Below are 26,375 nucleotides of genomic sequence, written 5' to 3' on the forward strand. Positions count from 1 at the left end.
TATTATTTTCTGTGTTTATTTCTTTCAATAGTAAAATAAGAATTTCTCTTTTTTGAAGCTGATTCTATAAAGCAGTCTGAGAAATGCTGCTCTAGTATTTCAGCATTAAAATCCATACTTACTGTTGACATGAGAAGACATCTAATGTGTTATATTGGTCTATTTCTATTTTTCCAATTTTTTTTTTTGAGAGAGAAAGAGAGTGGGGTGAGGGGAGAGGAGGGGCAGAGGGAGGGAGAGAATCTCAAGCAGACTCAACCCAGGACTCAATATCATGACTCTGAGATCATAACCTGAGCTGAAACCAAGAGTCAGATGCTTAACCGACTGAGCCACCAACTATACCTATTTTTCTAAAATTTTAAAAAGTCAGAAAAGGGATTAAATTTTGCATCTGTTGAGAAGAATTGTTTCCCTCCCCTGACCTGTTAATATAATGTATTATGTCCAGAATTTAATTCTTCCTGAGAACCATCTCCACATTTCTATGATAACCATATGTTTTCAGGGCACATTATTATTTTAATGTATTTCTAGACTTGATATAATAAGATTTTTTGCATCTATACTTGTGGGATTTATTAGTAATTCTAGTTGCCACATTTTGATTTTAGGTGACTCATGCTTCTTAAAATAGAATGGAATACTTCTCTTTTTTTCTCTGTGTCCTTTTAGTCAGTTGAAATTCTGTAGAAATGATCAGTTGCTCAAGAGTTTGAAGTAGCCTGCTTGGAACCTGTGGTGCCCTCCTGTCTCCTTAGGGGCTGTTTTTTGACATATTGTTCAGTTTCTTCTGCAGTGTGGAATAATGGACTGTCCAGGTCAGAGTGTGCCAATTCCAGTTACTAGAATGTGAGGAGCTTCTTAACCTTTTTAAACTTCTCTGTCTTTATCTGAAGAAACATGCATAATAATAGGACCTACATTACAAAGTTGCTGGGTGAGTGAATGGAGACAATACATGGAAAGTGTTTAGCCAGAGTACTTGACACTAGCAAATGCTGGATGAGCGTTGACCGTTTTCTTATTCTTGATCTATTCAGATTTGCTCCGCTTGCTAGAGTCAATTTTAGTTAATAAAATACATATAGATAATTAACCATTTCACTGAAAGTTAAACTTTTATTACCATCCAGTTGTTCATAGTATTTGCTTACAATTAAAAAACGTTTTCCCCCCTATATCCATGACTATGATTCCTTTCTAATTCTCAATAATGGATATTAGTGATTTTTCCCTCTTCTTTCTTTCTTTCTTTCTTTCTTTCTTTCTTTCTTTCTTTCTTTCTTTCTTTCTTCCTTCCTTCCTTCCTTCCTTCCTTCCTTCCTTCCTTCCTTCCTTCCTTCCTTCCTTCCTTCCTTTCCTTTTCCTTTTCCTTTTCCTTTCCTTTTCCTTTCCTTTCCTTTTCTTTCTTTCTTTCTTTCTTTCTTTCTTTCTTTCTTTCTTTCTTTCTTTCTTTCTTTCAAGGTTTTATTTATTCATGAGAGACACAGAGAGGCAGAGACATAGACAGAGGGAAAAGCAGGCTTCTCGCAGGGAACCCGATGTGGGACTCAATCCCCAGACTGGTATCACGCCCTGAGCTGAAGGCAGACTCCCAACCACTGGGCCACTCAAGCATCCTAACCCCTTCATTTTTCTTGGTTAGCATTATTTTGGGCTTATTTTGTTAGTCTTTTTCAAATATTGAATTTGTTTATCAATGCTATTGTTTTTCTGCCATCTGCTTCATCGGTTTCTGTTTTTGGCTTCATTATATTTTTATTCTTGCTCCCTCTGTTTTGCTGTTGTTGATGTTTTTCTAGCTTCTAGAGTACATTACTTATTTCATTGATTTCTACTTCTTCTTATTTAGCAACAAAAACATGTAAAATTAGGAATTTTTCTCTAGGTCCTTAACATTTAATTAATACAAAACAAGAGTTGGCAAGCCAAGGCTATGGATCAAATTCAACTTGCTGTCTGTTTTTATAAATAAAGTTTTATTGGAACACCTGCACAGCCATTCAGTTTTATATTGTGTATGGTTGCTTTCACACTACCATGGCAGAATTAATCAGTGGCAACAGAGACCTATGGCCCACAAAGCCTGCAATATTTACCATGAGGCACTTTTAAGAAAACATTTGCTGGTCCCTAATATGAAGTATTCCATAATTGTTGATATATACTTTTGTTATTTAAAAAAACCTTTCCAAATAGTCTGTGATTATACATTCCACAAGTTACTTTGGAAAGTGTTTTAATTTCTATGTGGTTTGAATTTTCTTGTTTGTAGTTTCTTTAATTTTTAGTTTTGTTGCATTTGGTCAGAAAATATTGCCTATACGATGCCTTTTCTTTTCCTTCCTTTTCTCTTCTTTTGATTTACTGAGATGTTCATTTATGGCCTAAAAGTATGACCAATTTTTGTAAATGTTCCAAAGACATCAAAAAAGAATGCATATTTTCTATAGAAAACAAAATTAGATACTTATAGACTTTTTTTTAATAATAAATTTATTTTTTATTGGTGTTCAATTTACCAACATACAGAATAACACCCAGTGCTCATCCCGTCAAGTGCCCCCCTCAGTGCCTGCCACCCAGTCACCCCCACCCCCTGCCCTCCTCCCCTTCCACCACCCCTAGTTCATTTCCCAGAGTTAGGAGTCTTTCATGTTCTGTCTCCTTTTCTGATATTTCCTACCCATTTCTTCTCCCTTCCCCTCTATTCCCTTTCACTATTAGTTTTATTCCCCAAATGAATGAGACCATATAATATTTGTCCTTCTCCGATTGACTTATTTCACTCAGCATAATACCCTCCAGTTCCATCCAAGTCGAAGCAAATGGTGGGTATTTGTCATTTCTAATGGCTGAGTAATATTCCATTGTATACATAAATCACATCTTCTTTATACATTCATCTTTCGATGGACACCAAGGCTCCTTCCACAGTTTGGCTATTGTGGACATTGATACTTATAGACTTTATTCATCATATTATTTGACTCCTAATTCTTTGTTCTGTATCTATATACAGATTGAGAGCTCAAGATAAAGCTATGGTTGTGCTTTTTGTTTCTCCTTATATTTCTGACAGCTCTGGTCCGGGTTATGTTTTTTTAAATTTATTTTTTTAGCACAGAGAGAGAGAGAGTGAGTGAATGAGCACAAGCAGAGGGTGGGTGGAGTTAGAGGGAGAAGCAGGGTCCCTGCTGAGCGGGGAGCCCAATGCAGGACTCGATCCCAGGACCCCAGGATCATGACCTGGGCTCAAGGCAGAGGAGAGGCCTAACCAACTAAACTACCCAGGCACCCAGTCTTTGATGCTTATTGCTTACAAATGTTCATGGGGGTACAAACAAGAAAGAAACACAACCCGACAAGCACCTGCTCATAGGGGCTTGTTCTTCTGCTGCTTAGGGAACTCATGCCACCACTGCCACATAGACAAGCCCCTGGCCAGCCTGCCGGATGAGGAGATACATGTGGCTCAGTTTCTACTGTTGGTCAGTCCTGCCAGCAGTCAGCCAAACCTCTATTGCAGACCACAACAGCCGATCACAAATCAGGAGTGAACTCAGCTGAGACCATCATCGGAACTGCCCAGTTGAGCCCAACTCAAATTGCCAACCTACAGAATAGTGAGCTAAAGAAATGGTTGTTGCTTTAGACTCCTAAGCTCTGGCCTGGTTGGCTTTGTAGCAAAGACTGACACGTTCACTGTGAATTTTGCCTTTTGTCAATATCAACTAACACTCTCTCCAATGATAAACCCATGTATTGTATTTTAACCATACTATCTGTTGTGCTTTCTTTTTATTTATATATTTTTGTGTATATTTAAGGTATACAACATGATGACTTGTTCTGCATATACACAGTGAAATAATTACTAGAGTCAAGCTCGTTATCATGTCATGTCCTCACATAGTTATCTTTGTGTGTGTGTGTGTGTGTGTGTGTGTGTGTGTGTGTGTGTGAGTGATATGTGCATCTGAAATCTGCGGGGGATGGTCTCTGGAAGCTGAAGGTCTCTGTCTTACAACCATAAGTTAACTAAATTCTGACAACAGCCAATAAATTTGGGAGAAAATCCCAAGCCTGAGATGGGATCACAGTCCTGGATAACACCTTGGTTTAGCCTGATGTGACTGAGCAGAGGACCCAGGTAACCCATGGCCAGACTCCTGACCCATAGAAGTTATGAAATAGTACGTGTGTTGTTTCCAGCCACTAAGTTTGTAGTATTTGTTACACAGCAATAGAAAACAGTTACACCTTTTAAAAATAATGTGCTTATGTTGCTATTTATGGAATAATTAGTTTTAGGCCCCATTTATGACTGCTTTCTCTGATGTTCACTACAATGCTTGATCTCCTCTTCCCATTTCTACCCCATTTGAGTTTTACCCATGGGCTCACCAGGCTACATGATTCCACCTTTGCCCCAAGGATGAGTCTTAACTGGCCTCTGTAGCTCAAGGCCTTCTCAGTTTTATCCTTACCAGTTGGAGATGAGAAACAGTTCCATTTTCTAACCTGCAAATCCTGGGATTTATGGCCTCTTCAAATGCTCTTTCAATCCAACTTTGTAAAATGGCCATTTCTACTATGAGCTTATTTCTTTCTTATAGTGCCTTGTCAAAAACACCCATTAGCAAATATCCAATGTTACCAATATTCTGCTTTCCCACTTTGCTAAAGCCACAAATTCATTAGTTACACTCTCAGCCTTCTAGGTTATCACAGGTGATCGTTTTATCAAATGCTTCACCACTGTGTAAAAAGCCTTTACTGTCAGTTTTCTTGCCACCTGCCACTCTGCCCTAAGAGTCACGCATATATTTTGGGTGTTATTATGGTAGACCTCACCGCTGGTGTTAGTCTTTGAATTGTTCCGTTCTTTGACCATGACAACCAACACCAAAGTCAAACAACCACACTCGTGGCTTACAGTAAAAAAAAGTTTATTTCTGCTGGTTGTGGGTCTGCTCCATGGATCTCTTCATTCCAGGATCCAGGCCAAAATGGCAGCCTCTCCCTGAGAGTAAAGTACATGGTGGTTTCATGCAATGAATCTTAAAAAATTTTGCTTGGAAAGGCCACATGTCACTTCTGCTTGCCTTTTATTGGCCAAAAGAAGTTATGTGGCCAAGCTTGTTATCAATGGGTCAGGCATGTATAACCCCCCCAGGGAGGGGCAACAAGTATCTACTCTAGCACCACAGCCACCGTTAATAGATTGGGAGATGATTTTTTAAAAAGATTTATTTTAGAGAGAGAGAGACAGAGCATGCATGCGAATGAGGGGAGAGGCAGTGGGAGCAAGAGACAAGCCGACTCCCCTCTAATCTGAGATCCCCACTTGGGGCTCGATCCCATGATCCTGAAATCATGATCTGAGCAGAAATCAAGAGTCAGATGCTTAACTGACTGAGCCACCCAGCAAGATAATATTTTTAAGACACACAACCAAGGAATGTTTAGTTTCTAGAGTATGGAAGGAGCACCTGTAAATCAACAAGAAAAAGGCAGGAAATCAAGAGAAATCTGGGCAAAGGAAATAAATAAGGAGTTCACAGAGGGGAAAGCTAATGTTTGTAAGCATATGGAGAGATGCTCAATCTCATTAGCAATCAGAAATATGCAAATTAAATCAAGATATCCATGCAACTGTCAAAAAACTATTGAGTTGGAAAATATCAAGTATTGACTTGAATGTGGGGAACTTTTTGTTTCCTGCTGGTGAGAATGTGGACTGGAGTAGCTATTTTGGTAATTTGGGAGGAATACGTTAAATGGCATAGACAGAGTGAAATGATGAATGTGTTTTAGATTTGAAAGATCTGTCTTTGTGAGATTATTATCATATCATCTTTCCAGTTCGACCTCTCCTTCCTCATTCAGTACTTGAGTGGTGAGCAGTCCCATCAGACCCTAAGATCTGAGAGGGTGGGACCATGTCTGATATGTTCATCATTACATCCCCTGCACCTTACACAGTGGGCACTTAGTATGTGTTTGGTAAATAGATGCATGTTTTAAAAAATTCACTAAAGTAAGTGACTTGCTTCTTCTAGGGCAGGAAGATATGGATTTGCTAGTACATACTTGTATTGCCTGAGTCAGTCTTCTTTTGGGATCTGTTCTGGACTGAATTGTGACCCTCGTCACACCCTGTTCTTCCAATTCTTATGTTCAAGTCCTGATCCCTGATGTGACTGTATTTGGATATGGGGATTTTAGGGAGGCATTTAAGGCTAAATGAAGTTGTAAGTGTAAGCCCCTAATCTAATAGGGCTGGGGTTCTTATAAGAAGAGGAAAAGAACTAATCTCTCTCTCCATGCAGACATAGAGAGGAGACCAGGTGAGGGCACAGTGAGAAGGTGCCATCTCTAAGCCAGGAAGAAAAATCTCACTGGAAACCAACCCTGAGGGCACCTTATTCTTGGACATCTAGCTTTTAGAACTGTGAGAAAATAAATTTCTATTGTTTAAGTCACCCATTCTGTGGCATTTTATCATGGCAGCCCAAGCAGACTAATACAGAATCCAATTTATCATCTAATATAAACCTGCATCATTTGGTTTAATTTGCACTTCTATATAGTGATTCATACAAGGGCAGAAAAATATCAAGCTATTCAAGTCTCACCTATTGATCATAATTTGCTGAAATAGAAATGTATTTTGGGAAGCTCTCTATTTGAGATGGCTGGGAATTTTGATAATACAAAGTTAACCAAGGAACCTTAAGCAAAAGTTTGAAATGGCTAAATACATTTAGGGTAGGTAGTTCTTTCTGAGGTGACAGGGAGTTTTCAGATCACCTATATTTTGTTGGTTTGAGACCTGGTATAGGAAATCGGTCATCATGGTGTGAAAACCAGTTTCAGAATGGAGGAAGACAGACATCCCAAGATGCAGGAAGAGAAACTAATGGGTTGTACAGCACATGGCCCTACCCATGTTGGGGGGCAACCTTACAGTCTTTCCAGTGCTTTTATAGATATGATCTTCCCAACATGTGAGTAAGTTAGCTGGGGTGGGTGGTATTGTACCTCTGATGTAGGAAAAGACGTTAGGGTTTGAAGCCAATGGCCAAGAAAGAATTCTTGAGATGTCATTGGTGCAAAAAAGGTGCTTTTATTAACACATGGGGACAGGACCCATGGGCAGAAAGAGCTGCACCGGGGTCATGAAGAGTGGCCCATTATATACTTTCAAGTTGGGAGGGGTTAGGGGTAACATTAGTCTCTAAAGGATTTGGAAGCAAGGTGTCCAGGTTCCTGAGGGGGCTAGCTATTGTTGGGAAAAGGTCATTTATTACCATCTAATAAGCCCTTAGTCATGAGACCCTTCAGATGTATATAGGTGGGCCATCTGCTTGGCGGGGGCGTGACTGCTAACATGTGTCTCAGGGAGTTTAGAGATAAGGGAAATTTCTAAAAGAATTTTTTTTTTTTACGTTAAAGTAGGCTTACAGGATCCTAGGTGAGGGCGTTGGGCTAGGGTTGCCTTTTGTCCTTAGCAAAGTGTCAATATCGAAGCAGTTGCGTCCCTAGAAGAACATCACTCTTTCTGTTTCAAGGACTTGTCAATGGGCTGTAGGTAGTAAGGAAATGTAATAATTTCTCTTCTGCCTACATGGTTAGTCTTTGCTGTGTAACAATCCACTCTGAGTTCTTTATTCTCACAGATGGAACATGCTAGTAAGGTAGCTGGGGCAGGTGGTATTGTCCCTGTACTGGTTAGCCTTTATTATATAATAACCACTCTGACTTATTTATTCTCATGGAAAACTCAGCTGGGTGGCTTTTCTATTCTCAGCAGTGTTTGCTCATGTGTAGTGTGAGTTGGTTTGACTTGGCTGGAGAGACTTGGCTGGGACACTTGGCTCTGCTCCACACGTCCCTCATTGTCTTCAGGTATATCCTTCCCATGGTGATGACAGAAGCTTAAGAAAGCAAGAGGAAACATTCAAGTTCTCTTGGTGTAGACCTGGCACCGATGAACTCTTATTTCTGTTGACTAGAATCACATGGCTGAGTCTAGAGTCAGTGTGGAAGAGGATTACCAAGTTACTTGGCAAAAAATAGGGGGGTAAGGAATTGGGTCATTAATATACCAACTACTGCACCCCACCTTATAAGTACTGGAGCAAACACCTAGAGATGAAGTAACGTTTTCAGCGTCTACAGCTCCTTGGTGGTCAACTAGGATAAAAACCTGTTTTACCCACCCATCTGATGTATTCTTAAATGAAAAATATGACCCACAGGGAAGTGGTGGGTTGGTTATAGCTCTGTTACAGTGCCTGGTAGCAGTGAACACTTGGATAAATCTCTGGAAAATAGATTCAATTTTTAAAAAAGCCTTGGCTGTCAAAATCTGATTTCCTGGTTGAGTGAAATGGCTTTTTTGTTCAGATCCTTTGAGTCTAAATTTATTTTACATGAATTTACTTAAGAAATTGATTATAATTCCCTCTCCATTTGGTGCTACAGGGGGTATAATTGGAAGTTTAGAGAGAAAAGACAGGAACAGCTTTAAACTATTCACATACCACCTAAATTTGCAGGAGGGTAAAAAAAAATATGAGAGACTTTGAGGCAACTAGGTTACATTAGACTCTTTTTCAGTTTAACCAACCTTGGTCTCATCTAACATCAGTGCTCATTGGGAATTGTATCTGTTCATTTTGAAAAACAAGCTCTCAGGGTTTTGGCTACTTGTCACTGTTCTCCCTTTACCATTTTTTAGCACATATCACTCTAGGAGAGACTCGAGGCTATGCAGTGTCTTTGACACATGCCCTTCAAGATGAAGCCTGTCTGTCTCTGTGTCTATTGCTGTCAGTGATGGACATGCTGATATGGTCAAGTTTCAATTTGTTGTTAAATGTTTTTTACTTACTCAAAACCTATTAGAATTTCTACTACAGTGGAATGTCTTTGGGGATTCTGGTTAAAACTGCCACTGAAACATCCTGGGCATGCAGGATCTTACCTGAGGAAACCACCCCATTGACAGCCAAAAAAACATTTGGAAATTGTAACTTGAAAGTGAAGCCTTAACAGTTTTGAGGCTGGACCTGGCTGAGGGGAATGTCTAGTGATAAGGACATCTGTGGCACTCAGATGTGTGGAGTTGAGGGCATTGGAAGGGGGATGGCTTTTCCATACAAGGCATTGCAGGATGGCACTGAAAATGTTGTTGGCTTCTGGATGGTAGGCCTCTACGTTGTGTTGGAGAAATAAATTCTTTTTCTTTAGTACCACTCACAGCCAATCATCAACATGTGGTTGATACTGGTGGCCTATGATTCTACTTGTCCCTCTCTACGTGGTCATTATGTCACCACCCATCCTCTAGTAAAATCACCATAAATATGTGGGGGGTGGTGGTGTGTTGTGCCACAAGTCTGCTTGAGTTGCATGCTTTTTTTCTTATCTGTCTTCCCTCCTTATTCTCTTCCGTTTCTGACCCTCCCCTCTGCAGGTAGACTGGATTTCAGTCTTGTTTCTCTACTTTCCCTTGGGTTTATTGCTCAGCCCATTTTTCCCAGCTGTGATCTTGCCCCCTGTTGATAATGGCTGTGACCACTCATCCTTATCTCTACTGCCTTTTGCTTCCTTGCATATACACCTTCACGTCAACCAGCCAGAGGACCCTCCCTATCCAAGAGAGGTGTTCTCATGAGACCCTCCTGTGCCCAGGTCTGCCGAGGATTAACTGGACCCCTCCAATCTTTCCTGTGTCCAAAAAGTGTTCTTGTCTAAGAGCCTGTAACTCCAGCCCTCTTTCTCCACCTCAGAATCCCGTTTGCATCTTTGCTTTGCACGCATGCTCCATTACCTGTCTGACCAGTATCCTGAACATCTTGACCACAGTGCTTTGTAGTTATGTGTCTTCAGCACTAGGTGTAAGCTGCTTGGTCATAACAGCTGTCACTTACTGAGTGTCCTTAATGGGCTATGATGGCTAATTTTCTGTGTCAAATTGGCTGGGCCAGGGTACCTGGCATTTGGTCAAACATGTCTGGATGTTGCTGTGAAGGTATGTTTTAAATGAGATTAACATTTAAATTAGGAGGCTTTGAGTGAAGCAAACTATGTTCCATAACTTCCATAATGTGTGTGGGCCTTGTCTAGTCAGGCAAAGGCGGTAAGAGGATAAGGACTGCTAAAGGGGACAAAGATGGAGTTCTGCCAGCAGCTGCCTTTGGACTCAAGCTGTGCCACAGTTCTTCTCTGGGTCTCCAGAGAAGGCTCATCAGCCCACTGGACTTGTCAGTCCCCACAGTCACATGAGCCGATTCCTTGAAATAGAGCATGTGCTCCCCACTGCCCACCTATTGACTGTGTTTCTTTGGAGGACACTGACTAATACCAGGGACAAGCACTATACTAATGGCAAATGTGTATTATCTCATTTAACACTCAGACAAGCCTTTTTAGTGGGTAATAATAATTTTAGTGGGAAATAATAATTTCCATTTTAAAGAGGATTGAGAGTCACAGAAGAGGCAAAGAACTTGTCCAAGGTCACATAGCAAGTGGCAGAGAGGGAAAGTGAACTGGCACTTGCTTCATGCTAAAGCCAATGATCTTACCATGACTGTTCTCTTTGTCTTGGAATCTTCAATGCCTTATCTAGCTCCTGACACCAAGTAGGAGCCTGGTAATTTTTTTTAGAGGCTTAAAACAACACAAATTTAGTATCGTACAGTTTTTGTGAGTCAGGAGTCTGGAGACAGGCTAGCAAGGTGCTCTCTTCATGTTTAACCAGCTGAAATCATGATTTGGCCATTGCTGCCATATTCTCTGAGGCTCAGGATTCTCTCCCAGCCTTACTAGCTGTTGGCAGAATCCAGTTCCTTGTGGTTGTAGGACTGAAATCCCATTGTTTTGTGGGCTGTTGGTTGGATGCTTCTCTCCAAACCCCCTTGCTGACTCAGTGGCCTTTGCACAACAGGGCAGTTTACTTCTGCCTTGAGGCCAACAGGGCAGCCTCTCCCTGGAACTTCACCTTCATCTGAAGGGTTCACCTGATTAAGTCAAGGCCACCTAGCATAACTTGCCTTTTGATTTATTCAACTGGCCAACTAACCAGTGACCCTAATTATATCCACAAAATTGCTTCTTCTGTCAAATGTATGATGATCCTGGGCATGATACCCCTTCAGACTCACTCAAGGGAAGGGGAGTATACAGGGCATATACACCAGGGTGGGGGACTTGGGGCCTCTCTTTGAATTCTGCCAGTTACAGACACAAGAACCAGATCTGGGGGTGTCTCCCAGCAGAAGAGCCTTCCCAAGTTTTTAATCTTTTTGTTTCAGTACTTGTTAAAAATATGACCCTGAAATGAGATAGAGGGAATTCTGGCTTTCCCTCCTTCCTGTGTGTCAGCTCTAACTTCCTGTTTTCACTTGGCAGATGAGACTGAGTGGGCTTGCTGCTACACTGCACCAGCGTGGGCAGAAACAGAGGTGCGCTTGGCTAGGGTGCATCTGGGCTCTCCCTGCTGCCTATGTCCTGTGGGTGGTCAACTTCCTCCAGTTCCTTAGGAGATCCCATCTATATTTTTAGATACTTAAAAATTATTCCATTAATACATGCACACTATAGAAAAAATAAACAGGTGTAGGAAGAAAAATTAACATAAAGAAGCATGAAGAAAATGAAAATCACCCTCAACCATACCACCCAATTGTCAATATTTTGCTTTAGAGCTTTTCAGATTTTTTTCACACATATTTTTACACGTGCATATTTATTTATTTATTTATTTATTTATTTATTTATTTATTTATTTATTTAATTTTATTAGTTTCAGAGGTAGAATTTAATGATTCATCAGTTGCATATAACGCCCAGTGCTCATTACATTACCCACTTACCCCATCTTCTCACCTACCTCCCCTCAAGCAACGCTCAGTTTGTTTCCTATAGTTCAAAGTCTCTTAAGGGAGCCTGGTAAATATTTAAGCAACTGAACGAAGCCAGATTTCACTCTATTTTGTTACTTCTTTCTCTTACAGAAAAAAATTGCAGGTAATATGTAATACCTAGGACTTTATAGTACATGATAACCTATAAAATCTTGAGCTCCAAATTATTGTGTCTTCATCTGGATAAATCTGTGATAAGAAATTGGTTGGAGAAATCATTTGTTATAATTCTGTTGTGATTTTTTTGGCTTGCTTTATGACTGTCTTTAGGATCCTGGTGAGGATTTTACAAGTGCCTACCATCCTGCGTGTGGTGGATACGGTAGACTGGCCCCCAACACCTATTCCAGCTTCCTTCTGGAATGCACCTTCTAGTACTACAGTCTGGGAGGCTACAGGCCACATCCCCAGCCTCCCTTGCAGTTCTGGCTGTGGACATGAGTTGGATTCTGGTACTCAGAGCCTGCTCACTGAGGCTTGGAGGGCGCCAGTGCAGAGAGCCCCTCATTCTGCTGCTACCAGGGAGGGGCATGTGATGGTGGGGTTGGCCATAGGAGGGTTTCAGGTGCTTCACCAGACTCATGGAGGTGGTGGGGGTGATGTGAACCTCACAGCAGTATTGGCAGGTGGCTCTCTATTCCGGCATCACTTGTTTTGAAGGTGGGGGAATCTTGGGTTGCAGCCTGTGCCCCTTGCTTGGAGCAAGAGGACACAAAGCTCCCTGTAGCAAGGTGGGGTATCATAGGGCAGACTGCCAGCCCCATCTCTAACTGGCAGAAGTAGCAGCTCCCTTGAGGTCCAGTTTGGCATCTCATTGTGGTAGTTATTGTGGTGGCCCGGCTGTATCTCCCAAACCTTCTGATGATTTTATAGGAACTTAGTTCCCTGTATTAAGTCATGTTCTGCTTAAAATAGCTAGAGTGGCCCATACATGAGTGCTGCCCGACGTGGAAGCCTTAGCAAGGGTAGAAATGTGTAGCTGATCCATTCATTGACTCATTAGCCGGTTTTCCACTTTTAGCTTCAATGTACAGCCAGAGTCTGTCTGTGGCTCTCTGCCACATTCATTGGAGGGAACAGGTAATGGAAGGGAGCCCACAAAGAGAACTTTTACCAAAGTGACCTCAATCTGAACTGACCTCATCAGAGAGAAGACTGTACTGCATGCTTTCTGGGGGGCATCTTCTCTGCCTCTTACTGCTGGTGACTCCTTCCATCTTGAAATCTTCTCTTCCTTCTCCTGCCCCTTTTAATCCCTGAATGACAACATATTTTCTTTTAAGCCAGTTAATAAGGAGCTCTCTGCTACATGAATATTTCTTTTTTTAAATAAAGATTTTATTTACCTATTCATGAGAGACACACAGAGAGAGGTGGAGACACAGGCAGAGGGAGAAGCAGGCTCCCTGCAGGGAGCCCGATGTGGGACTCGATCCCAGGACCCCGGGATCACAACCTGAGCCAAGGCAAATGCTTAACCACTGAGCCACCCAGGTGTCCCTACATGAATGTTTCTACATAAGCCCTCTATTGCTTACTTCTGAATACAGAAAAATTATCCCAATGCCAAAATAATGTATTTTTGTCTTGTGCAATTTCATTCCAGGCAGTGCACATGATATTTTGCCGATTATACTCTTGTCACTTGTCAATTAAAGAAGGAATAGAAAAATATGGGGATTAAAGAATGATGTCATGGGTTAGATTCGAAACTAAATTTTATCTCTCATAGGGACCTTGGTCATTATACAGACGCTGTCTTTCTCTTCACATTGAGATGAGTCAGCTGAAGGCCAGAGAGATATATACGGAAATGCTCCCAGGCTCACAGAGTGACTGGTGGCAGAGCATGGAGTTACAACTGTGGGGAGTGTTCTTCTGAACTCAGAAACAAGGCTTTGGTTTAACCTGTTTATTGTGTATTTGAGCATGAGCACATAATAAGGGAAAGATGCAATTTTTTTTACTATGTTTTTGCTACATGTACAGGTATTAATTGAGATGATTTTCTAAATAGAATCATGTTTTTGTAATCATAGGAAGTGGCATGTTGGGGTTCTTTTTAAGTAGGACTGCTGCAATGCTAAACGCACATTTAGTACATAAACATTTGCTAAATTTTTAATATAAATGGTTAATTTTTAACCATTGATTTTTGGGCTGATATTAATTATCATCATTATTTATTTAAAGAGCACTAGAGACATCTAGGATAGTTTAAGAGAAATCAGATGTCATTATAAAAGGTCAAGGGCAAGTTGGCTCCATTTCCTCTGATTACATTCTGAATGTGCCAGAAGGTATGTGGAGCTCTGTTATCCAGAGAAAGTATCATTCCAAGGGGGTGACTGCTGAACCCATAGCAAGCTGCCCATGGTTCAGTTGACTTTGTTGAATTTTTAGAAAATGAGAATTTAATGAATTCCAGATGGGGAGAGTATTAGTTCCACAATGTTTTAAATCTTCTCTACAGGGCATATAGAACCACACTGTCAGGGTTCTTTGGAGAAATAGAATCAATAGGATACACACACACACACACACACACACACACACATATATATATATATATATATATATAGAGAGAGAGAGAGAGAGAGAGACAGAGAGAGAGAGATGTATTATAAATTTATTTAATAAATAAATAAATAAATAAATAAATATATATATATACATATATTTATTATAAGGAATTGGATCATGAGATTATGGAGGCTGACAAATCCAGGATCTGTAGTCAGCAAGCTGGAGACCCAGGAAAACCTATGGGGTAGTTCTAGTCTGCAGGTCTGAATGCTTGAGACCTGAAGAGAAGATGTTTCAGTTCACATCCAAAGGCATGAAGAGACGGATATACTAGTTTGAAGGCAGTGAAACAGGAAGTGTCCCTCATTTGAGGGAGGGTCAGCTTTTTTGCTCTATTTGGGCCTTCAACTGATTGGATAAGACCCACTCACAGTAGGGAGGGCAATCTGCTTTAGTCAGTTTACCAGTTCGGATGTTAATTTCATTCAGTAATATCCAGAGACACATCCAGAATGATGTTTGACCAGATGTCTGCTTACCCTGCAACCCATTCAAGCTGACATAAAATTAACCATCATAAGCACCAAATACAATTGAGAGAGTTCAGTAAAGGCTTTCTGAGAATGCTGAGATTTCCAATGTTGGAATGTTTGGGGAGGCGGGATATTGTTAGGATGGAGAGTCCGAATTCTACCTGCTAATAAGAATAGTGATCTTGGCTTTCTGCTCCTTTCCACCAATGGACAGATATGCCAATTCCATTTGCTACACTCAGTCCTGGGGAAGGTGCTGTGGGGGATGGCAGAGGACAGAGCCCTGCTTTCAAGGAGTTTTGAGTCCTCTGGGGTGACCAGGCTAATACATGTGACTCAGACAAAGAACAATGACGTGACAACAAGTGGCAGTGAAGGTGTTTTCAGAGGGAGAGAGGCCAGCATGAGTCAGTGGTTCTCAAGTCTCATGCTCTAATGTCTGGAGACATTTGTGATCGTCACAAATGGGTAGGGGTGTCCCTGGTATTTAAGGGTCCTGTCAGACACCCTGCAATGCACAGGACAGCCCTCCATAACAAAGAATTGTCTGGCTTAAAATATCAATGGCTTTAAGTTGAAGAAACTCTGATATAGGCTAGAGCAATGAGATCAGGCTTTATGGAGGTGGTAAGATTTAATTTACTTTTTGATTCATTTGTCTTCCTAGCCATTAAATATTTATCTAGTGCCTACCATTCTCCAGTGTCTGTTTTGTCCTGAGGCTATGGTGGGGAACCAAGTAGTTCTGTGGGCATGGGTCTTACAGTTCCATGGGAAAAAATAAAATTTAGAAAAAAAATCAAAACCAAGTACAATGATTATTAGGAGGGGTACAGAGTGCCAAGGGAACACATCACAATGAGATCCACCTGAGTCAGAAGGTCAGGAAAATCCTTTTCCTAAGGGATATTCTAGGGAAATATCCTTTAAAATACAACTCGAAAGTGGGAGCTGACCACATGCATGAGATGGAATGGATGTGTATAGGAGTTGGGGTGCAAGGAGAGGGGCACTGTTTGAAGCTGGTGGAGCAGCTTGTGTCTAGGATGGGAGGTGAGGGAGAGGGTAGCAGTTGCAAAGAGAAGGATGGAGAGGTGAGGTTCTGGAGAGGCAGAGCCTGTGTCTGGGAGCACCTTGAGTCATGCCAAGAGTTCATCTTTCATTCTAAAGACAATAGAAAATATTTAAGACTTCTAAAGTTTTAAAGCAATGGAGTGCCAGGATGAGATTTAAATTCTGGCAGGTTCACTTCTGCTCCAGTGGGGTGATGAGTAGGTGGGGAGCATAAGGGTGCCAGCAAGGCAGTGGGCTGGGTGGGTCCAGACAGGGCAGGAGCTCGCAGGGTGGGTGTAGTGAAAGCAGACCTGACAGCTACCGAAAAGGTAAGAGAAAGGGCACTCGGTAGGTGGAAAGTGAGAGAAGGGAATTAAAGAAGGTATCCCCATTTCTGACTGGGATGAGTGGGTATTTTGGGGTGCCATTTCTAGGATACACAGGAATGGGTGCTCACTTCTTTGGAGGTAGTTGGAAACATGTGAATCACAACATGGAATGATGTCGAGTTTAGTTCTGGATATGCAGAATTTGAGCTTCTGGAGAGGTCTGCTAGATGTACAGTTAGTCCCGAGAGCTCTGGGCTCACGATGGTCATCTAAGAGTCATCTGGCTGATGAGATTGGAGGGTGAGGATAGGAGAATGGTGCTTGTAGAAATGGCAACATTTAAGGACAAGTGGAAGATGAGGAGCTTGCGAAGGCTTCTGAAGGAGGGACCAGAAGAGTGGAAATAACACCAGAGGAGTGCAGTGTTGGGGAAAATAGAGAAGAGTAATTTGAAGAAAAAAGAGGTATGGTGTCCTCTCCCATTGCTGACTATTGCTCAGGATAAGGCCTCAAACTGTCCCTGCCTTTGGGAACACGGTGGTCCATGGAGATCTTGGGAGAGCAGTCCCATACGGAGCACGGCAGATGGAAGCCAGGCTAGGGTGGATCAAGGAGAAAAGGGGAGCAGAGAGCATCTGCAGAAATGAAAGCTGGAGCCAGGGGCATAGTCAAGCTGTTTAACAATCAGTACGTCACGGGGCTGACCCACCAGAATGGCTGTGGGCTGGTGTGGCACCAACGCATTCTGATCTGGATCAAACCTGGCTATAGCTCCGGTGGGCATATTTTCCTAATAAAGTGGCAGGGCAGCTTGTTTGGACATTTAGTTTGGGGGAGAAAAAGGAAAATCTGGGACATGTGGTTGTTAGGGGGTGACCCATCCCTGGAAGGATGGTGATTCATTGATTCATTTGGTATAGAGTCTGAAGCAATAAGAGAACAAGACAATGTCAAGGTCATTCGAAGGTGACTTCAGTAAGATCTTTCAATTCTCACATCTCTGAAATGCAGGTATTTATTCCTATAACCTAATTTGTGGCACTTCTGCAGAAAATTATTAGCTAAATAGAATAAAATGCATGGCAAAGATGAAACTTCCTATATATTTTAGATAGTGTATAAGTCTTACCTAGCAAGACACTTCCATTAGCACAAAAAATAATGGCCTTTTTCAACAAGATGACTGTCACAAAGAAAAAATGTAGACAGTCAAATGATTTATTTCCTCATCCGTATTGAGTTTATTCATGGAGAGATTCACCTTGTGAACTAGTAATTTTCTGGGCTAAGAAAAAGCAGCAGGCAGTTTTCTTTTTAGGAAAGCCTTCCCCCACCCTGCCTTTTTTTTTTTTTTTTTTACGGATTTCTTTTGGCCTAAAAAAATCATCTAAGTCTATGGCTTTGATATCAGGGAAAAGGCTTCTTTCAATTGCTTTAACCTTTTTCAAAAAGTGACCTGTTGGGATAAATGTTCTCATGCTGAGAATCAAGGTTTTATCCCATTTCTAAAGTAAGGTGGCCAGAACAGGACGCAGAGCGCTTTCTCGAAGTGGTTTAAGAAAAATTCAAGATCTCAGACTGAGGGAAAGAACTCCAATGAAAGGTCAAGTGTAAGACCCATACTTAAGGCCATTAGACAAGTAAAAAGATAGACCTTGACCTCCTGCCAGGTGTGGCTGCCCCAGAACAGGGGACCCCGCACAGGACCAGGAATCTGGGCACCAGCTCAGGGGAAGGGTTTTAGCAGATCCTTTCTTTCCTTTCGGGTAAATAATGGCGGCAGGGGGTGTGGGCAGGCAGGGGAGTGGGTCTGGGTGGCAGAGGTTGGTGTGCGGCGGGGCAGAGAGGTTAGAACCGAACTCGCATAATTGAGGTCCTTGGGTTTCCCATTAGAGGCACGAATGATGATGCCGCCCCCCTCAGGTCCTCGCAGTGATGCCCAAGGGCCTCTGCTTAGATGAGGAAGCATGTCCATCTCCCCGTCCCTCCAGCCCCTTCCGATGGAGGCTACTTTCCCGCCTCTTCCCCGGCCCTGCACGCGCACAGCCTCTGGGGTTTGTACCCACTGTGGGGTTAGCAGTGCCTTTCCTGTCCTGCCCCTGATTAAGCTCAGATTCATATTCATTTTCTGTTCTCATTCAACCTCTTTGTGGGTTTCCTTACCCATCTCTACCTCCTGGACCCTGACCTGGGTCAGAAATGACTTCTGGCTTTTTAGAATTGCTTCTCACAGGTCAGTGCCTTAAAGTGGCATTGATAATAGAACTACATTTCATCCCTTCCAGAAGGCAGGTACAGTCCGGAAGGACTGTGATCCTACGCAGAAGGAGCCTCCGTGGGAATTCAGGTGTGCAGGTGGGGGACAGAGAGGAGGGCTTGGGGCACGGGCTTTGTGACTGGTCCCATACACAGACCATGCACAGAGGGCTTACCTCCTGGAACAGAGACTGCTCCCCACTTACCCAGGCTTCCCTAAGGTAGGCTGGGCTATGGCCCTGGCAAGAGGTGGGGGAGAAGCCATTAAACCATCCCATGTGACCCTCTTGTCCCCTCTTCCCTGGCCGTGGCCACCAGCTGGACATGCTCTAGATGGCATATACAGTCACAACATGGAGGAGGAGCAGCTCTGAGCCACTTGAGCAAGAAAACTTTATGATGTTAGGCAACCCCAGAGAGTCTGAATTTTCTTGTATGGCATCACCTAGCTCCAACTAACTCCTTCTCTTTGAAGGTCTTTTTCAAAATGGTCTGAACAGGGGAAATGCATTTTCCCTGGGATTGACTGATACATATAGTCAGCTCTTATCCTCGATCAGGATTTGGGATTTGGAAATCTGCGTGGATGATGATGTCTTCACTTGTGTCCCCCTTGGCACAGGCTTTGGAGCCTTTGAATGGGGCAGACCCCTGGGGAAGTTCTGGAGAAGTTGGGAGTTCTGTAGAAGTTCAACAGAAAACCAGTTTCTGTCTCCTGTGAGCTCCTGATCTTAAGGTTGTGGCAGATGGTGTGAAGTGTTTTTCAGGCCAACGTTCTTTGGTGGACACACCCTGGGACCTCCTTTGGCTCCATGTACGGTTCTCCATTTTCATGAAATACTGTGCTTTTTCTACACATGTCCCAGCATAATGAAAGCAGGTCAGAATGGAGCCTAAGGCAGGTTCTTGGGTTTAAAGGAGCTGCCCAGGGAACTTGGTTTAAGCAAACACCCTTCAAGAGCAGGGAATCCTGAAGCTGAATTTTGAGGACTACCCACTTTTCTCCTTCCTCACTTTAGGGACCCAGAATTCTGAGATCTCCAGTTAGAGGCACGCTTTGCTTCTCATGGGGGATTTTGGACTATGCTCATCTTGGGGGAGAGGAAAGCAGCTTCTTCTTCTTCTTCTTTTTCTTTTGGCTTGGTGAAAAATTTAATTGTCTGTATCTAAAATATCTTCACAGAAAATTGTGTTTTGGTTTATTAGCTCTCAGCAGCCTGCTCCTGAGCTCTAAGGAAGCTTGCCTACTTCTGAGTTATTTGAAGATTTATTTATTTATTTATTTATTTATTTATTTATTTATTTATTTATGATAGACACACAGAGAGAGAGAGGGAGAGAGAGGCAGAGACACAGGAGGAGGGAGAAGCAGGCTCCATGCCAGGGCCTGAGGCGGGACTCAATCCCGGGACTCCAGGATCGCTCCCTGGGCCAAAGGCTAAACCGCTGAGCCACCCAGGGATCCCCCTTCTGAGTTATTTGATCTTTCTTCTGGACAAGAGCCATTTTGGGATGGTTCCCCCTCTTCTTTTTAACTTCTTTCATAGGATTCTTCTCATGGACTTGATTGTCTTGAAGCAGCATGAGCCTTCTTCTACATCGCCTCCCCCATATCTGGTGTTAGTGTTGTTCTTGGTGTATTGAGACAATTGTTTCTTATAAGCATCTTTATCTTCTTCCTTGAGGCAATGTGTATAGTCTGCAACGTTCTGACCCATGGATGTGCTTCCAAAGTCCTCCCGCAATGAATTCCTTGCTTTCTAAATTATAGCCAGGGGATCATTTGGTACCATGAGGTATAGACAGGCCTCCATCCACAGCTCCAAAACTTTATTTCCAGCTGAAGGGGTGGACCCTAATTTATTTCCACCTTCCAGGTTAAGGGGTCCCTGGGTGGCTCAGCCAGTTAAGAGTCTAACTTTGACTCAGGTCATGATCTTGAGGTCCTGGGATTGAGCCCTGTGTGGGACTCTGTGCTCAGTGAGGAGTCTTCTTGAGGATTCTCTCTCTCTCCCTCTCCCTGTACCCCTTCCACTTCTCATGCTCTCTTGCTCTCTCTCTCTCTCAAATAAATATATAAATCTTTAAAAAATTCCACCAAATAGCAGATGAAGGCACCAGGTTGACTATCAATGCTGTCCACATTGTATTCATCTCCAGTCACCTCTGCTTGGCCGTTGTAGGTCTCATGCAAGCCTACTGAGGAATCTGTGGGCCAGCAGCAGGCTGGTATGGTATGCTGCCGCAGAGTTTGTCAGGCCAGCCTTCACACCATACTTTGGGAGTTCATGAGCGTGAACTGTCATGTCCCCTTCTGAATGGGCATAAACAATCTGACAAATGATCTCTCTGTTGGTTACATGAGCTATCATCCTGTATTTAGATGTATTGGACTTATTTTGATCCTGAATTACTAACTGTTCCCAAGCACAGTAATCAGTTTTACTCTCTTCTGAATTTCCCCTTGTATCTCTTGAAGTGAGCCTTATTCATGACAACTTTATTTTTTTTTTTTTTCTCTGTACTATATTCTCTTTTTTTTTTTTCTTTTTTTTTTTTTATTGGTGTTCAATTTACTAACATACAGAATAACACCCAGTGCCCGTCACCCATTCACTCCCACCCCCCGCCCTCCTCCCCTTCCACCACCCCCAGTTCGTTTCCCAGAGTTAGCAGTCTTTACATTCTGTCTCCCTTTCTGATATTTCCCACACATTTCTTCTCCCTTCCCTTATTTTCCCTTTCACTATTATTTATATTCCCCAAATGAATGAGAACATATAATGTTTGTCCTTCTCCGACTGACTTACTTCACTCAGCATAATACCCTCCAGTTCCATCCACGTTGAAGCAAATGGTGGGTATTTGTCATTTCTAATAGCTGAGTAATATTCCATTGTATACATAAACCACATCTTCTTTATCCATTCATCTTTCGTTGGACACCGAGGCTCCTTCCACAGTTTGGCTATCGTGGCCATTGCTGCTAGAAACATCGGGGTGCAGGTGTCCCGGCGTTTCATTGCATTTGTATCTTTGGGGTAAATCCCCAACAGTGCAATTGCTGGGTCGTAGGGCAGGTCTATTTTTAACTGTTTGAGGAACCTCCACACAGTTTTCCAGAGTGGCTGCACCAGTTCACATTCCCACCAACAGTGTAGGAGGGTTCCCTTTTCTCCGCATCCTCTCCAACATTTGTTGTTTCCTGCCTTGTTAATTTTCCCCATTCTCACTGGTGTGAGGTGGTATCTCATTGTAGTTTTGATTTGTATTTCCCTGATGGCAAGTGATGCAGAGCATTTTCTCATATGCATGTTGGCCATGTCTATGTCTTCCTCTGTGAGATTTCTGTTCATGTCTTTTGCCCATTTCATGACTGGATTGTTTGTTTCTTTGGTGTTGAGTTTAATAAGTTCTTTATAGATCTTGGAAACTAGCCCTTTATCTGATATGTCATTTGCAAATATCTTCTCCCATTCTGTAGGTTGTCTTTTAGTTTTGTTGACTGTATCCTTTGCTGTGCAAAAGCTTCTTATCTTGATGAAGTCCCAATAGTTCATTTTTGCTTTTGTTTCTTTTGCCTTTGTGGATGTATCTTGCAAGAAGTTACTATGGCCGAGTTCAAAAAGGGTGTTGCCTGTGTTCTTCTCTAGGATTTTGATGGAATCTTGTCTCACATTTAGATCTTTCATCCATTTTGAGTTTATCTTTGTGTATGGTGAAAGAGAGTGGTCTAGTTTCATTCTTCTGCATGTGGATGTCCAATTTTCCCAGCACCATTTATTGAAGAGACTGTCTTTCTTCCAATGGATAGTCTTTCCTCCTTTATCGAATATTAGTTGCCCATAAAGTTCAGGGTCCACTTCTGGATTCTCTATTCTGTTCCACTGATCTATGTGTCTGTTTTTGTGCCAGTACCACACTGTCTTGATGACCACAGCTTTGTAGTACAACCTGAAATCTGGCATTGTGATGCCCCCAGATATGGTTTTCTTTTTTAAAATTCCCCTGGCTATTCGGGGTCTTTTCTGATTCCACACAAATCTTAAAATAATTTGTTCTAACTCTCTGAAGAAAGTCCATGGTATTTTGATAGGGATTGCATTAAACGTGTATATTGCCCTGGGTAACATTGACATTTTCACAATATTAATTCTGCCAATCCATGAGCATGGAATATTTTTCCATCTCTTTGTGTCTTCCTCAATTTCTTTCAGAAGTGTTCTATAGTTTTGAGGGTATAGATCCTTTACATCTTTGGTGAGGTTTATTCCTAGGTATCTTATGCTTTTGGGTGCAATTGTAAATGGGATTGACTCCTTAATTTCTCTTTCTTCAGTCTCATTGTTAGTGTATAGAAATGCCACTGACTTCTGGGCATTGATTTTGTATCCTGCCACGCTACCGAATTGCTGTATGAGTTCTAGCAATCTTGGGGTGGAGACTTTTGGGTTTTCTATGTAGAGTATCATGTCATCGGCGAAGAGAGAGAGTTTGACTTCTTCTTTGCCAATTTGAATGCCTTTAATGTCTTTTTGTTGTCTGATTGCTGAGGCTAGGACTTCCAGTACTATGTTGAATAGCAGTGGTGAGAGTGGACATCCCTGTCTTGTTCCTGATCTTAGGGGAAAGGCTCCCAGTGCTTCCCCATTGAGAATGATATTTGCTGTGGGCTTTTCATAGATGGCTTTTAAGATGTCGAGGAATGTTCCCTCTATCCCTACACTCTGAAGAGTTTTAATCAGGAATGGATGCTGTATTTTGTCAAATGCTTTCTCTGCATCCAATGAGAGGATCATATGGTTCTTGGTTTTTCTCTTGCTGATATGATGAATCACATTGATTGTTTTACGGGTGTTGAACCAGCCTTGTGTCCCAGGGATAAATCCTACTTGGTCATGGTGAATAATTTTCTTAATGTACTGTTGGATCCTATTGGCCAGTATCTTGTTGAGAATTTTTGCATCCATGTTCATCAGGGATATTGGTCTGTAATTCTCCTTTTTGGCGGGGTCTTTGTCTGGCTTTGGAATTAAGGTGATGCTGGCTTCATAGAACGAATTTGGAAGTACTCCATCTCTTTCTATCTTTCCAAACAGCTTTAGGAGAATAGGTATGATTTCTTCTTTAAACGTTTGATAAAATTCTCCTGGGAAGCCATCTGGCCCTGGACTCTTGTGTCTTGGGAGGTTTTTGATGACTGCTTCAATTTCCTCCCTGGTTATTGGCCTGTTCAGGTTTTCTATTTCTTCCTGTTCCAGTTTTGGTAGTTTGTGGCTTTCCAGGAATGCATCCATTTCTTCTAGATTGCCTAATTTATTGGCGTATAGCTGTTCATAATATGTTTTTAAAATCGTTTGTATTTCCTTGGTGTTGGTAGTGATCTCTCCTTTCTCATTCATGATTTTATTAATTTGAGTCTTCTCTCTCTTCTTTTTAATAAGGCTGGCTAATGGTTTATCTATCTTATTAATTCTTTCAAAGAACCAACTCCTGGTTCTGTTGATCTGTTCCACAGTTCTTCTGGTCTCGATTTCGTTGAGTTCTGCTCGAATCTTTATTAACTCCCTTCTTCTCTTGGGTGTAGGATCTATTTGCTGTTTTTTCTCTAGCTCCTTTATGTGTAAGGTTAGCTTTTGTATTTGAGTTCTTTCCAGTTTTTGAATGGATGCTTGTATTGCGATGTATTTCCCCCTTAGGACTGCTTTTGCTGCATCCCAAAGATTTTGAACGGTTGTATCTTCATTCTCATTAGTTTCCATGAATCTTTTTAATTCTTCCTTAATTTCCTGGTTGACCCTTTTATCTTTTAGCAGGATGGTCCTTAACCTCCATGTGTTTGAGGTCCTTCCAAACTTCTTGTTGTGATTTAGTTCTAATTTCAGGGCATTATGGTCCGAGAATATGCAGGGGACAATCCCAGTCTTTTGGTATCGGTTCAGACCCGATTTGTGACCCAATATGTGGTCTATTCTGGAGAAAGTTCCATGTGCGCTTGAGAAGAATGTGTATTCAGTTGAGTTTGGATGTAAAGTTCTGTAGATATCTGTGAAATCCATCTGGTCCAGTGTATCATTTAAAGCTCTCGTTTCTTTGGAGATGTTTTGCTTAGAAGACCTATCGAGTATAGAAAGAGCTAGATTGAAGTCACCAAGTATAAGTGTATTATTATCTAAGTATTTCTTCACTTTGGTTAATAATTGATTTATATATTTGGCAGCTCCCACATTCGGAGCATATATATTGAGGATTGTTAAGTCCTCTTGTTGAATAGATCCTTTAAGTATGATATAGTGTCCCTCTTCATCTCTCACTACAGTCTTTGGGGTAAATTTTAGTTTATCTGATATAAGGATGGCTACCCCTGCTTTCTTTTGAGGACCATTCGAATGGTAAATGGTTCTCCAACCTTTTATTTTCAGGCTGTAGGTGTCCTTCTGTCTAAAATGAGTCTCTTGTAGACAGCAAATAGATGGGTCCTGCTTTTTTATCCAGTCTGAAACCCTGCGCCTTTTGATGGGGTCATTAAGCCCGTTCACATTCAGAGTTACTATTGAGAGATATGAGTTTAGTGTCATCATGATATCTATTCAGTCTTTGTTTTTGTGGACTGTTCCACTGAACTTCTTCTTAAAGGGGAATTTTAAGAGGCCCCCTTAAAATTTCTTGCAGAGCTGGTTTGGAGGTCACATATTCTTTTAGTTGCTGCCTGTCTTGGAAGCTCTTTATCTCTCCTTCCATTTTGAATGAGAGCCTTGCTGGATAAAGTATTCTTGGTTGCATGTTCTTCTCATGGAGGACCCTGAATATATCCTGCCAGCCCTTTCTGGCCTGCCAGGTCTCTGTGGAGAGGTCTGCTGTTACCCTAATACTCCTCCCCATAAAAGTCAGGGATTTCTTGTCTCTTGCTGCTTTAAGGATCTTCTCCTTATCTTTGGAATTTGCAAGCTTCACAATTAAATGTCGAGGTGTTGAACGGTTTTTATTGATTTTAGGGGGGGATCTCTCTATTTCCTGGATCTGAATGCCTGTTTCCCTTCCCAGATTTGGAAAGTTTTCAGCTAGAATTTGTTCAAATACATATTCTGGCCCTCTGTCCCTTTCGGCGCCCTCGGGAACCCCAATTAAACGTAGGTTTTTCTTCCTCAGGCTGTCGTTTATTTCCCTTAATCTATCTTCATGGTCTTTTAATTGTTTGTCTCTTTTTTCCTCAGTTTCCCTCTTTGCTATCAACTTGTCTTCTAGGTCACTCACTCGTTCTTCCACCTCGTTAACCCTCGTCGTTAGGACTTCTAGTTTGGATTGCATCTCATTCAATTGATTTTTAATTTCTGCCTGATTAGCTCTAAATTCTGCAGTCATGAAGTCTCTTGAGTCCTTTATACTTTTTTCTAGAGCCACCAGTAGCTGTATAATAGTGCTTCTGAATTGGCTTTCTGACATTGAATTGTAATCCAGATTTTGTAACTCTGTGGGAGAGAGGACTGTTTCTGATTCTTTCTTTTGAGGTGAGGTTTTCCTTCTAGTCATTTTGCTCAGTGCAGAGTGGCCAAAAGCAAGTTGTATTGGGAAAAAGAGAAAAAGAGAGGAGAGAAAGAAGGAAAGAAAAGAGAAAGAGAAAAAAAAAGGGAAGAAAAAGAAAAAAAAAAACGAAAAAAAAAAAAAGAAGAAAAAGAGAAAGAAAAAGAAAGGAGAAAAAAAGGGGGTGGGGGAAGGAAACAAATCAAAAAGCA

General features: G+C 41.8%; 1 protein-coding gene and 1 pseudogene across 12 annotated transcripts in view; one reads left to right on the forward strand and one right to left on the reverse strand.

Annotated features, from left to right (window-relative positions):
• The window catches only part of ATPSCKMT (ATP synthase c subunit lysine N-methyltransferase), a 251,901-nt gene that overhangs the window by 117,816 nt on the left and 107,710 nt on the right, over positions 1-26,375 (forward strand). The window lies entirely within an intron of this gene.
• The window catches only part of LOC112662684 (60S ribosomal protein L5-like), a 52,062-nt pseudogene continuing 45,531 nt past the window's right edge, over positions 19,845-26,375 (reverse strand).

The sequence above is a fragment of the Canis lupus genome, chromosome 34 (genome assembly GCF_003254725.2).
Source record: "Canis lupus dingo isolate Sandy chromosome 34, ASM325472v2, whole genome shotgun sequence".
NCBI lineage: Eukaryota > Metazoa > Chordata > Mammalia > Carnivora > Canidae > Canis > Canis lupus.